The sequence below is a fragment of the Prionailurus viverrinus genome, chromosome B3 (genome assembly GCF_022837055.1).
Source record: "Prionailurus viverrinus isolate Anna chromosome B3, UM_Priviv_1.0, whole genome shotgun sequence".
In the NCBI taxonomy this organism is placed as follows: Eukaryota; Metazoa; Chordata; class Mammalia; order Carnivora; family Felidae; genus Prionailurus; species Prionailurus viverrinus.
In genome coordinates this window covers 141,639,319-141,651,762 of record NC_062566.1, presented here as the reverse complement: position 1 = coordinate 141,651,762, position 12,444 = coordinate 141,639,319, and the positions used below count along the sequence as shown (strand labels likewise).

The 12,444-nt window shown below is 55.3% G+C and overlaps 1 long non-coding RNA gene across 1 annotated transcript; it reads right to left on the bottom strand.

Annotated features, from left to right (window-relative positions):
- Positions 1–404: 404 nt before the first annotated feature.
- LOC125169098 (uncharacterized) lies at positions 405–9,854 on the bottom strand. The gene is made up of 4 exons (XR_007153441.1): positions 9,773–9,854; positions 8,480–8,609; positions 2,229–2,329; positions 405–536 (listed from the first exon to the last, which is right to left on the bottom strand). It is a non-coding gene; the product is annotated as an uncharacterized LOC125169098 (long non-coding RNA).
- Between the last annotated feature and the right edge of the window lie 2,590 nt (positions 9,855–12,444).

Genomic DNA, 12,444 nt, shown 5'->3' with positions numbered 1-12,444 from the left:
GCAAATCAAGACCACCCTGGGCTATTTGTGGAACACCCAGGAGAACATGTGAAACAGAAAATAATGACAGCACAAAATACTGGCAAGGAGGCAGAAAACTAGATCTCTCGCACGTTGCTGACAGGAACGTAAACTAGTAAAACCACAAAACTGGCAAAAAACAAATGTCTCCCAACAGGTGAACGGTTAAACCTCCGTACCATGGAATACTACTTGCCAATAAAAAGGAACAAACTATTGACACGTGCAATAATGTAGATGCCTTCTAATTATTTTGGATGAAAAAAGGCCAACTTCAAAGGTCACATACTTTATTATTCTTTTTATGCAGTATTCTAGAAATGGCAAAATTACATAGAAGGAAAACAAAATGGTGGTTTCCAGGGGTTAGGGGCGATGGCGGGGGAGTGGGGAGAGGTGGTGGGTTTGATCTTAAGGAGGTAGCATGAGGGAGATCTTTGCAACGATAGAATAATTTTGTATCTTGACTGCGGTGCGGTGATGGGCATGTTCAAAGATCAGGAAATGGCCCCAGCCTTGAGAACAGCAACATGGAAGCAAGAAAACAACAGAGTTATGCCTTCATAATTCTAAAGGAAATTGATTTCCAATTCACATCTCCATATCCAAACCATCAATCAACTGCGAGGGCGGAATTAAATTGTTTTCAGACATGTGCATCTCAAACAATTTACCTCCTATGTGTCTTTCCTCAATGAATCATAGGTGAATGTGCTCCATAAAAACAAGGGAATAAACGAAGCCAGAGGATCCATAAAACAAGAGAGAAGTAAAGGGACTCTCAGGGATCATGATGAAGGGAAATCCCAGGCATACAGGGCAACCTGTCCACATCAGAGGAGCATTTCCAGGAGACTAGAACACTGAGGGTTGTCATCACCATGATTTCTACTGATGAACCACCTTTTTATCCTCATTTAACCATCAGAGAATGGTACCCACGAAAACAAGGAAGTAAACCAGGAAAGAGGAAGGTATGGATGGGATTCAGAAAATAGGACTGCCACCCAGGAGAAAGGCAAGACATCAGCCGAAGCACATTCCAAGGTGACAGTGTGCAGCCATAGCAGAAGACGGCCAGTTCCAAAGCAGAGGAGAAAGAGACCTCTAGTCAGAGGGTCTCCGGGAACAAGTGATGGGAGAATGTGCCCCAAAAAGATATTGGGAAGTATGGGAAGAATTAGTAATAGGTGAGAAAGTATTAAACAAATGAAAAAAGGAAGGCAACTAAGAACACTAAGAAACACAAAGGGTGAGAAAGGAAACAACTGGAGTATACTCTAGGGCCAAGCTGTGATTGTTGTACAGATATAACGTGATCTGGGGGCAGAGCATTTGACTGCAGATATAACGTGATCTGTACCAAAACACTTGATTTGATTTAACCAAAAATTGTAACGTAAATCTATTGGGAGAGGAGGGAAGGAAAGGAAAGAGTGCAACCTATGAGGGCTAAATCCTCATCTGCTATAATAAGAGATCTTAAAAGTTGTGTCTTAAATTGACACAAATTGACCATCAAAAGGTAGAAATATATATATATATATATATATATATATATATATATATATATATATATACTATTTAATAATAGGTGGCTGTAAATGCCAGAAAAAAGGCGTTAAAAGGTGATAATGATTGATTCTGGAAGGACACTGGAAGGATCCGGGAACAGAGGATTAATAAGCTACTGTATTTTGTCACAAGCCTTTTAGAACTATGCGTTTAGTGTTTTATTTATTACTACATATGTGTTTGATAATATATAATCAATTGTATTTACTTGTATTCATTTGTTAATTTAAAACAAAAACAATAAGACATCACCTTCCCACAACCAAATCTGTACACATTAAGGAGCAAGTCAATTCCAGGTACTAGAAAGGACGTGGGGGCAACAGGACTCCCAACCACAGCGGTCGGAGCTACAGTTACTTTGGGAAACACTTCACCGCGCCCCGTAAAGGTTACTTGCATGTAACCCGTGAGCCAGCACTACCCCCCGCCCCCCCGCGGGTCCATCTCTAGACAATGACTCCTCAACCTTTCTCGCATCGTGGCAAGAAATGAGTGTTTGTGCAGCACAGCGGAGTAGACGGGCAAGGCTGCTCCGGGGCGTTGAGGCCGGCCAGGAAGTCCGGGGTCCAGGCTGCCCCGGACACGGCCTGGTCACTCAAGTGCAGAGGGACGCCATCACTCAGCTATACCTGCACCCCGGTCACAGAGGCTCATCCGCAGAAAGGCCCACACACGTGCACCTGGACGCCTATCCCGGCGCGTTTACAGCAGCATTGTGGCAGGAAAAAGCCTGGGGACAACACAAACGTTCATCAACAATGGAACTGATAAACAAATTGTGATACATTCACACAACGGCATACCAAGCGACAGTAAGACTAACGAAGGACACCCGAAGCATTAAAATGGATAGATTTGACGCGTGTCGTGTTAGAAACAAGCAACACACAAGCATTGTATATAAAGGAAGATTCTATTCACATAAAGTCTCAAAAGCAGCTAAAACTACAGACGATATTATTCGGGGCTACAAACAGAAGTGGAAAATGATAAAGAAATGCAAAGGAGAGATTCATATAAATTCAGGTTTGGGTGACCGGGGAGGAGGGGACAGTACCAGAAAGAATGTGGCCGGAAAGGAGCAACCTGAGCTCACACATACATTGTATTCCCTTTTGTTGGTTTATTTCTTTATTTTGAGAGAGAGAGAGAGAGAGAGAGAGAGACGGAGAATCCCAAGCGGTCGGCTCCCTGTCAGCACAGAGCCCGAGGCGGGGCTCGAACTCATGAACCGTGAGCTCGTGACCTGAGCTGAAACCAAGAGTCGGATGCCTGACCGACAGAGCCCCCCGGGCTCCCCCATTTTATTCTTGAATCTGAGGGGTGGCCACACGGCAGTTTGCATTGTTATCATTGCTGCTGTTTTGCTGGTGTCCTTTAAAAGGTACACGCGCACTTTGGACACGTGTGGACGACGTATGAGACGTCCGTGAACGTGACAGTGGTCAGCAAGACCATAAAGGAGCCGGCAGTCACTTTGTCCTCCTCTCCCACCGCCAGGACCTGGCGGTGCTGCTACCCCCTGCCCCCTCCACTCACATGGAATTGCTTCCAGGCGCCTCATTTCCGTCTTGGTCTTTTCAGCCCCCAAGTGCAACATCATTATCTTTGCTCCCTATTGTCGACTCAGGGTGGCACTCGTCCACGTGTTTAGCTCCTGCTCGCTTGCCATTCCGTTTCTTGTTTCGGGACTTCCTCTTGAATCACGTCCCTTCCTCCCGAAGGAAAGTCTGTGGCTGACAAGTTTCCCCCTACTTTTACTCATTCTGGGTCTTAAAAATATTTTTCCCCCTCACGGGCCGCCAGGAGTAAAGACTGCATTTCCCGGTCCCGCTTGCAATATTGTCCGGCCAAGTTCCTCTTGGAAAGAAATGTGACTCCTTGGAAGTGTTCTTATTGAAGAAGGGCACAACCTGCCCTTCTTTGTCCCTTCTTCCTCCCTGTTGGCTGGTTGGAATGTGACGCAACGGCTGGAGCATCAGCAGCCATCTTGGACCATCCCGTGTCCTCTGGAATAAGTCAGCACAGTGCAGCAACAAGACGGAAGGATCCGGGATTCCTGACACCACATAGTCCTGGGCTCACCCTTTTGGACTTCACAAACATAAGGAGACACGAAGTCAAGACTATACGGGGGCTTTCTGCTATACCCTAATATGGTATTGGAGCAGAAAATGTTCTCAAATCAAAGCAGAACTACGAGCCGCTATTTGACCCGCTCCCTCGCTGGATACTGTACAAATTTATTGGCGATTCAGTCTTCAGAGGAGCCTGACGAGGAGAGCGCACGTCCCGGCGTTAGCGCGAGGGAAGCCAAGTCCCATGGACGGTGTGGGGCTTGCTCGGCTCCGCACACACCCTGAGTTGTACACGGACAGCGCTCTCGGCTCCTCTCCAAGCAGATCCTTTTCTTGCGTGTTCCAGAAGGCAGCGGATGTCAGGACATCACTGAGACACTGGCGGGTGGATGAGGGTGTTTCTCCCTCTGTGGCCCTGGCGTGTGTGTGTGGAAGGCCACAAAGCCCCAGCGCCAGGCCGGTTCTGGCCTCAGGTCCCCCCAGACTGTGTGGGTGACCCTGTCATCAGCGCCTCATTCCTCAGCGCCCAGGGCAGGAGACAAGCTTCGCAGCACATGCTCGCTTCTGGCCGGTAGCACAGGACCCCGGGGGGCTGGCCTGGGGGAGGGGAAGTGTGGCGCAGGGACTGGGCGGGACGGAGCCAGGTGGAGGTGGGAGGGGCTCCTTCAACCCTGTGCCCCACCAGCTGTGCACCCTCACACCTGCCTGGCCCAGGGCCTCAGTCTTCCCTTCTGCACTGCATGGGGGGAGGGGGGGCAGCAGACATCTCCCTTTCCGGGCACGTCCTGCCCCAACGTGCCCTGGCCCGAGCTGGGCTCACCTCTGTGCCAGGCACAAGGGGGGCTCCATGTGGAGAAAGAGAAGAGGAACCAGGCATGTGAGGGCCCAGGACTGCGTGCTGTGACCTAGGGGAGGCTGGCGCTGTATACTCTGACCTGGGGGACCCCAGGGGAGCCGGGGCACTGGAGTAGGTCCCCATCCTGTCACAGACACACCACTGGCTGGCTAGTGTGAGGCCAATCCCTTTAAGACTCTGAGCCTGTGCCCTGGCTCGGAAAACGATCCTCCAGCCCTGAGAGAGCCCCTCGGAGAAGCCCCGGGTAGGTGCTCAGGACGGTGCACCGGGCAGGGCCTCACGACGGACACTCCCCCAGAAGTGTCCACAGCGGAGCACAGGACGTGCAGGGCCGGGTCTTGGAGGGCGTGGGAGGGACCCCAGGGCTGGGTGACCGCCTGAGCACAGGGGTAGAGGCGGGACAGACTAGCGTGGCTGGAAAGACAGAGGCTGGGGTCACACGCGTGGGCTGGGGGCCAGGGGGCTTAGGCTGCCCGCACCGGGAGGAAGAATGGAGTCGGGGAAACTGAGTCACCCAGCCTGTGCCAGCACCCCCAGAGCGCAGCCCCCCGCATCAGTTCTGCCGCGAGGCTCGGTCCTCCGCTGCCCGGTCTCCGTGAACACGGAGCGGCTTTTGTTCCAGGATTTATTTTTCCGTCAGGCTGATATTCGAGTCACTTCACGCGGTGCTCTCCAGCGTCAGCAAAATAAAGATGCAAATAAATCCCCTGACCCGGCTCCTGGGGCCGCCAGAGAACGCACGGCCTCCCGCCACCCTCGCCGCTCACGGTGGCTTTGAATTTTAAATTTCATTTTCCCATCGCTTTTCAATAAATGCTTTTCCCCGTGATGTCTCGAGTCCTGACCTTATAATGCCCGAGTTAAAAGGCAGTGTCTTGTTTCCAGCTGCAGATAATTTACTTTTCAATGGTCCAATTACACGGCAGCCGGGCTCTGCCCGGTCGCGCCGAGACGTCGCTGTTTGCCCGGGAGATAATGGTGTCGCGGGCAACCTATCTGCTGGCTGACCCGGGCCTGTCCTCGGGCGGCCGGCTGGCAGGAGAAGGCACTGTCTCCGGAGCCTTCTGCGTGTCCGCCCACCCACGGGGCTGGGACCGGCCCTCGAGAGACCGGTGGCCTCCGCGGGGCAAGGCCACGCTCGGGGCGCGCACCGCGGCTCCTGGCTTCCTCGGCGGCCCGGAGGCGGCGTGCGGAGCCCTCGGCCCTGGGAGGTGTTCAAGGAGGCGTGAAATACAGCCTTATGTTTTTGAACGAAGTGTAAAATCTGACCAATCCCTAGCCCTGATTCATGATCATCGTAACAAGGTGGCTTTATGGGTCTTCTGTCCCGGTGACGGAAGCTCTGAACCGACGGAGACCTACCTGTGCCTTCACGCGCCTTGAAATGAAACACTTGAGCATTTTGCTCCTTTGTAATATTTCTCCTCCGGGTGCAAAATGCTGACTTCTAAGAGGTTTTCTTTAGAAAAGTAAATAAATAAAAATAAAGGCTCGGTCTAACTGCTCCCACTTTAAGGCCAAAAGAAAATTTCCTAACCGCTCTTGGAGGCGTCAGAGGGACGTCAACGCGATCCCTCTTCCCGTCCATCATGCAAGAGCCTGTCCGTCACTAGAAACCGGTGGGAACCCCTGAATTTTAAACACTTTCTCCTTGGAATTTTCTCTTAAAAACAAATCTAAAAAAAAACTTTTTTTAATGTTTATTCATTTTTGAGAGAGAGAGAGAGAGAGAGAGAGAGCGGGAGCAGGGGAGGGGCAGAGAGAGAGGAAGACACAGAATCCAAAGCAGGCTCCAGGCTCTGAGCCGTCAGCACAGAGCCCGACGCGGGGCTCGAACTCATGAACCACGAGATCGTGCCCTGAGCCGAAGTCGGACGCTTAACTGATTGGGCCACCCAGGCACCCACTTGAAAACAAATCTAAATTGAAAAAAAAAAAAAATCTAAATTGTTAGCAATTTAAAACCAGAACAAAACCTCCCAGCACGTGGAAGCTGTGTGACACAGCGGCCCCACCAGCATGGGTCCTGGACTGCTATTTCTGTCCTGGGGAACAGGGACGGCCAGGCGGTCAGCAGGGGCATCAATGGCCCTGTAATCGGAATGCAGCCCAGCCCCAGCTCCGGCTGGGTCCCCTTCCACGGGGAAGCTGGGGCCCGGGAGGGGCCGTGAAGGGAGGCCCGGGGGGACCGGAGGGTTGGGGGGGCCCCTTCTTTCCTCCAGCCCTTCCTTTCTTCTCAGCCCCCAAGATGCCACCACCCCTGCAAGCCTGTTCACACAAACGCGCAGAGGCCCCCGGGGGCAGCTCTGCGTCTCCAAGCTGGCGGCCATCAAGGGGAGGCCACCAAGGCCATCTTCGTGAGCTCTGGTCCGCCCTCTGGCCAGTTCACGTGCCGCCTGTGGGACAGGTGGCTCGGTTCGACCCAGTGCTGTTTCGGGAGCCCCGGCTGCGTGCCAGGCGCCGGGTCCCGCCCGAGATGCCGGACGTGTCTGTGGCACATTAAGGACGGCTGCCCCGCTGGGAGGCACATTCGTTTCTCCAAGGCCGTGAACCTGAGCTGGCCCTGGGGCCGGCTCTGACCCAGGGCACGGGGCAGAAACGATGCTCAGCGGGTTCCAGGGCTAGACCGTAACAGGACAGGCAGGGTCTCCCGCACTGTCTGCGCTGGGAGGATCGGTCCACCTGATCTGGGGTTCAGTACCCGCAAACCCTCACAGCCTACAGGCCCTCACTCTCCTCCAGCCTGGCCTCCGCTCCACCTGCTTCGTATGATGCACCCGTTCACCCAGAGCGTGGGTGGGAAGGAGGGCCATAGGACTCAGACCCCCCACCCCCACCCGCATAGGAGGAAAAGGACACCGTGCTCCCTCCAGGAAGTCAGGCTACTTGGCCGTCCTTCTGTAACTAAGCAGCAATCGTTCCGGCACCTCCAGGATCCGTGCAGAGCGTGTCTGGGGCCCTGGCCAAACGCTCACCTTCGAACAGAGAATTGGGGGCTTTTCCCGCAGGGGCAGTGAGAGCCGGCCCACAGGGGCTCAGCTTGGCCACAGGCTCAGGCAGATCCAGGCGGCAGAAAGAGGGGTGAGCAGGGCAGAGCCTGCTGGCCAAAGTTCCTGCTGGAAAAGCAGCCCCTGGAATGTTCTCTCTGCTGCTGCAGAGCCTGCATTACCCAGAGGACTTCACAGGGTGACCCCCTCTTCCCCTGGGAATCAGATGACGCGAGCCACTTCAGGCATCTCACGGCTCTGATACCTGAGGCTCTGCCAACACGAACTGCCAGTCCTTCGCCACTGCCAGACACAGAGCCTTGGGCAGCCTGGCCCACTGCCAGCTTCTCTTCTCCACAAGGAAGCCCCAGCTACCCTGGGCCTGCTGGGGCCAGCGGGGCACCTGAGCTCCCCGTCCGCCCCGAGGCACAGTGAGATGCACAGGGCCCAGGCCCGGAGGGACTTGCCCTGCCCCAGGCCACGCTGCAAGCCGGGAACGCGTTGACCGGACCTTTCAGAATAACAGGTGCTAGAGGGGACGTCCCTCTACCCCCAGGGACGGGGTTAGGGGTTCGGGTGAGGGCACCGGCCGTAGGCAGAGAGGTCTGAGGTGCCCACTGGCCTGGGCAGGGTGCAGGAAGGGTGCCGGAAGGGGAGGGAACAGACGTGCGGAGAGCAGAGACTCCATGGTGCCTCGGGAGTGGGGGTCTAGCCCGCTGGCTTCCAGAACCAGGAGGATCTTGAGGGTGGTCGCGGGGGGGGGGGGGGGGAAGAGTGGTGCAGGCTGAGCCCCCACCCCCCCAGCACGCCAGGCCTCCCGGGTACCATGTTACCTGTGTTCCCATCTGCCAACGTGCCCTGTCCCACTGAACCCCCACGCTCCCCGCCCCCCACCCCCCGCCTCCTGCCCAGCCGCCTGTGGAGGCTCCATCACCTGGGCCAGGGCATCTCTCTCTTACCTGCATGGCCTCCCCAGGTGGGTTCCTTCGTCTGGGCCTTGGACTTGATCTCACCCGAGAGCTGATGACACCCGCCTCCGCTGGACACCAGACGCGGGCCCCCACGCGGTTCTCCACATCACCATGCACGCTTTTCCCAGGCGGCCAGGAGCGGACCGTGAGTTCCCACTCTCAGACCCCACGGCTCGCGCCCCTGGGCTTCCCCCACTGTCTGATGGTTCCAGACCCATGCAATCTGCAGGCCCCAGGCTGGAGGGGCAGCTGGACTGTCTCTCTCTGTCTCCCCCTTCTCTCCTACCCAGGAGCAGACCTGTCAGCTGCTTCCTATGCCCTCTCCCTTCTCCCCAGGACCTCGGGCTCAGTGCCCCGTGTCCTCTGCCTGGACCTGGGAACAGAGTCAGCTTGCTGAAGCCTGGACCACACGCCCCCATGCAACCTGAATCAGCTCAGGCCCCCGCCGGCCCCTCCCCTGTCCCTCCCCTGTCTCTCCGTTGTCCCTCCCCAGACCCCCTCATGTCCCCCCCCTCCCCGTCTCTTGCCCCTCCCCCGTCACTCCCCTGACGGCCTCCTCCTTCCACCCCCCCCTTCATTGCCCCTCCCCCCCAGCTACAATTCCCTCCCGCATTTGCTTGAAGATTGTAGGGATGCTCCCCACTGTGTGCCTGGTCCAAACCCCCTTTCCCAAGCTCCTCCGTTGGCCAAGTCGGCCCAGGTCTCTCGTCAGAGACCGCTCCGTGGCCACAGGGGCTGAGAACCCCCTAATTTTACAGTAGCCGCAGCCCCTCCAGGCCTCACCCCACCCCTCCTCCTACGGGGGTGCAGGGGCCCAGCGTCCCTGGCCTCCCACCAGCTGGGCTCCAAAAATAAACACCCCACGTCCTGATTCTTCTCCCACAGAATCCTGACCCCTCAGGGCAGGGCCCCCGCCTCGTCACCACCAAGGTGCCATCTGCACATCTAGAAAGTTCTCTGAACAAACCCCTTCTGACACTGGCAAGCCAGCTGCTGGGACCGGCTGTGTGCTCCCGGAGGGACCCTCCACACACGGGCTCGTGCCTGGGGGAAGGGTGGGGGGCTGGGGAAAACCTCTCTCCTCCGTCCCCTGCTTCCCGCCAGGGCCCTCCGTGGCCATATTCGTTTTCTCTTTCATTCCAGGAAACTCCCCGCACAGAAGAGAGCCGGGCTACCCCCCATCTGCGGGCTCTGCCCCTCCATCGGGGCAGGACGCCTGGCCTGGCCTGAAGCAGTGTGTGGGGCTGAGGGTTGGATGGGGACTTCAAACCTTCCTATCACCTTTGGGGTTAAACGTCCGCGGCCTCAGAGACGGGAGCACACATCAGAGGCATAAATGCACACGAGGACCAGACCGATACCGTTTTCCACCAACCCGCTGGCGAACTCCGGGAGTCCCCACATTCTGCGGGCAAGGCCCTGCGCAATGCCGGTGGGAACGCCCCGCCGTCCAGCTCCCACCGGGGACCCGCAGCGGCCAGCAAAGTGGCAGGTTCGGACCGCCACCGCCGGGGGCGCCTCCGCAAAGGTACACGCGCCAACACTAGGAGGCGCACGCGCACAGCTCTCGGCCCCCGTGGGGCTTTCCCAACATCGGACCCTGGCGTCGCGCCTGCGCGAGGATCCTGAGCGGCTGAGCGGTCGGCAGACGGGGTGGCGCGGCACCCCGGCGGCGCGCGGAGGAAGTGCGCGTGGGGTGTGGGCTGTGCCCCCCGACGTGACGCCCAGTTGGGAAGTGAGGTGCGGGCGCGTGCCGTGTCACCTTTTATTTAAAAACAGACAAGAAGGGGAGGGAGACCCACCTTTTCTGATTGTGTTCTGCTCTCTCACGTTGACTGCAGAATCTTGTAACTAGTGCCAAGAAGTGTAAAACCAAATTAAGTTGTAAAATGTCCGCTCTGTGAAAGAGAGAAAAGACAAGTCACAGACTGGGAGAGAAATCTTCGCGAAACACGCATCTGATAAGGGACCGATACCCAAAGTGCACCAAAACATTTAAAACTTAGGAATAAGAAGAGAAGGAACCCAATTAGAACGGGAGCTAAAGACCTAAACAGACCCCTCACCAGAAGATTCCGGATGGGAAATGAGCACACGTAAAGAAGCTTAGTGTTAGCGTCAGGGGGTTGCAAGTCAAAGCAGTGAGACGGCGCGGGCCCCCCACCTGAAAGGCCGAAACCCGGAGCCCGAGAGCACCGTCTGCTGGTGGGGACGCGGAACCGCAGGGACTCCCACCCACGCTGCTGGGAACGTGAAATGGCGCGGCCACCCTGGAAGGCCCTTGGGTGGCTGGTCACAAAACTAAACATACTCTCACGTATGATCCTGCCATCCTGCTCCTTGGTGCTTACCCAACGGAGCTGAGAACTCACGTCCACACGAAAACCCGCACGTATGTCTTTAAGCAGCTCCCTTGGTAACTGCCCAACTCAGAGGCCACCGAGTCGTCTCTCAGGAGGTGAACAGGTCAACACACCGTGGTCCGTCCAGACAAGGGGAGGCTTGAAGACGAAATGAGCCATCAGGCCAGGAGACGGGCACGGAGGTCACGTAAGTGCATGTTCCAAAGTGAAAGAATCCAGTCCAGACTACCTATGTGCGACTCCAAGCATATGGCTTCTGGAAAAGGCAAAACGGAAGGGAGGGTGGAAAGATTGGCGGTTGCGGGGGTGGGGGGAGGCGGGAGGAGGAACGTTCTCTGAGTTTCTAGGGCAGTGAAACTATTCCACGTGAAGCCATAATGGTAGGTGCCCGTCCTCACGCATTTGTCGAAACCCACGGAATGCACAGCACCAACAGCCCTTAGCAAACAGGGGACCTTGGGTGATAACAGGTGTCCGCGTAGGTTCGTCTCTTGCGACGGATGAGCCTCGCTGATGCAGATGTTAGTAACAGAGGAAGCTCGGGCCAGGGGACACGGGGACTCTCTGTACTTTCCGGTGGATTTGTTTTGTAAACCAAAAACTGCTCTTTTAAAAAAAGTCCGTTAATTTAACAAACTGAATAAGACAAGTAGATGCAAAAACATTAAATCATAATAAGAAAGCAATCTCTAAGAATCAGAATGAAACAAACCTATGTGTCCAGTCAGCGGCTTAACCACACCAAGACTTATTTCAAACGACTTTATGAAAACATGGTTATGTGACTATAATATCCCCAGTGGAACATATCCTAGGGGCAAAAATAACAATGAAGACACTTTAAATTGATGTCAGTAATCCAGTTGCTAAAACTGTTAGCAGTGCTACTTTGAGGCTGTTACACGCTCGTAACACATCTATATCCACCAGCTACCCACAGCCATATGGCAAACTACGAAGCTTTATGGCAATGATCTGCTACTTCTCAGTTCTGTGGGTCCCACGGCTGGTTGTTCTTGGGCTCTCCAAGGGGCCCTTGTTTGCACCAAGTGACTTCCTTGGCCTGTGTCCTTCCCAGATGCCTCTGTCCAGTTCGAGCTGTCTTCTTCAGTCCAAGCTGGCCATGTTGTCGCCAATACAACTCCCTTTAGGACCCTGTAGATTTCCTGTGAATCTAATCAAGCCTGGCTCCATATCCCGAAAGCCACATCCATAGTTCATTTTTGAGAGCGGTGTCTCTCTATCTTAGGGCATATCTGGGGCTGTTGTGGGATGAATCCCTTAGGTTTCCTGAAATCCCTTTTGTCTGACTGAGAGGGTCTCTCAGGCACAGCCTTACAGACACAGGCTTGATTTGAGCCCCAGGACTCCCCTCACTGTATATCTTTACCAGGTAGAGATACTGGGCAGGAGGGACAGTTTCGTTTTCTAAGCAAGCACATCCTGGGCCTGCTTTTTAAACTCTGCTCGCAGATTGAACAGTGCCTTCCTTAGCTCACCTGCCTTTCCGTACCTTGTCGTGCCCAGCTAGCAGCCACGGGCACGGTTAATACCCTGTCTAGCGCTCTGCCCGGCCACGTGCCACAGTGT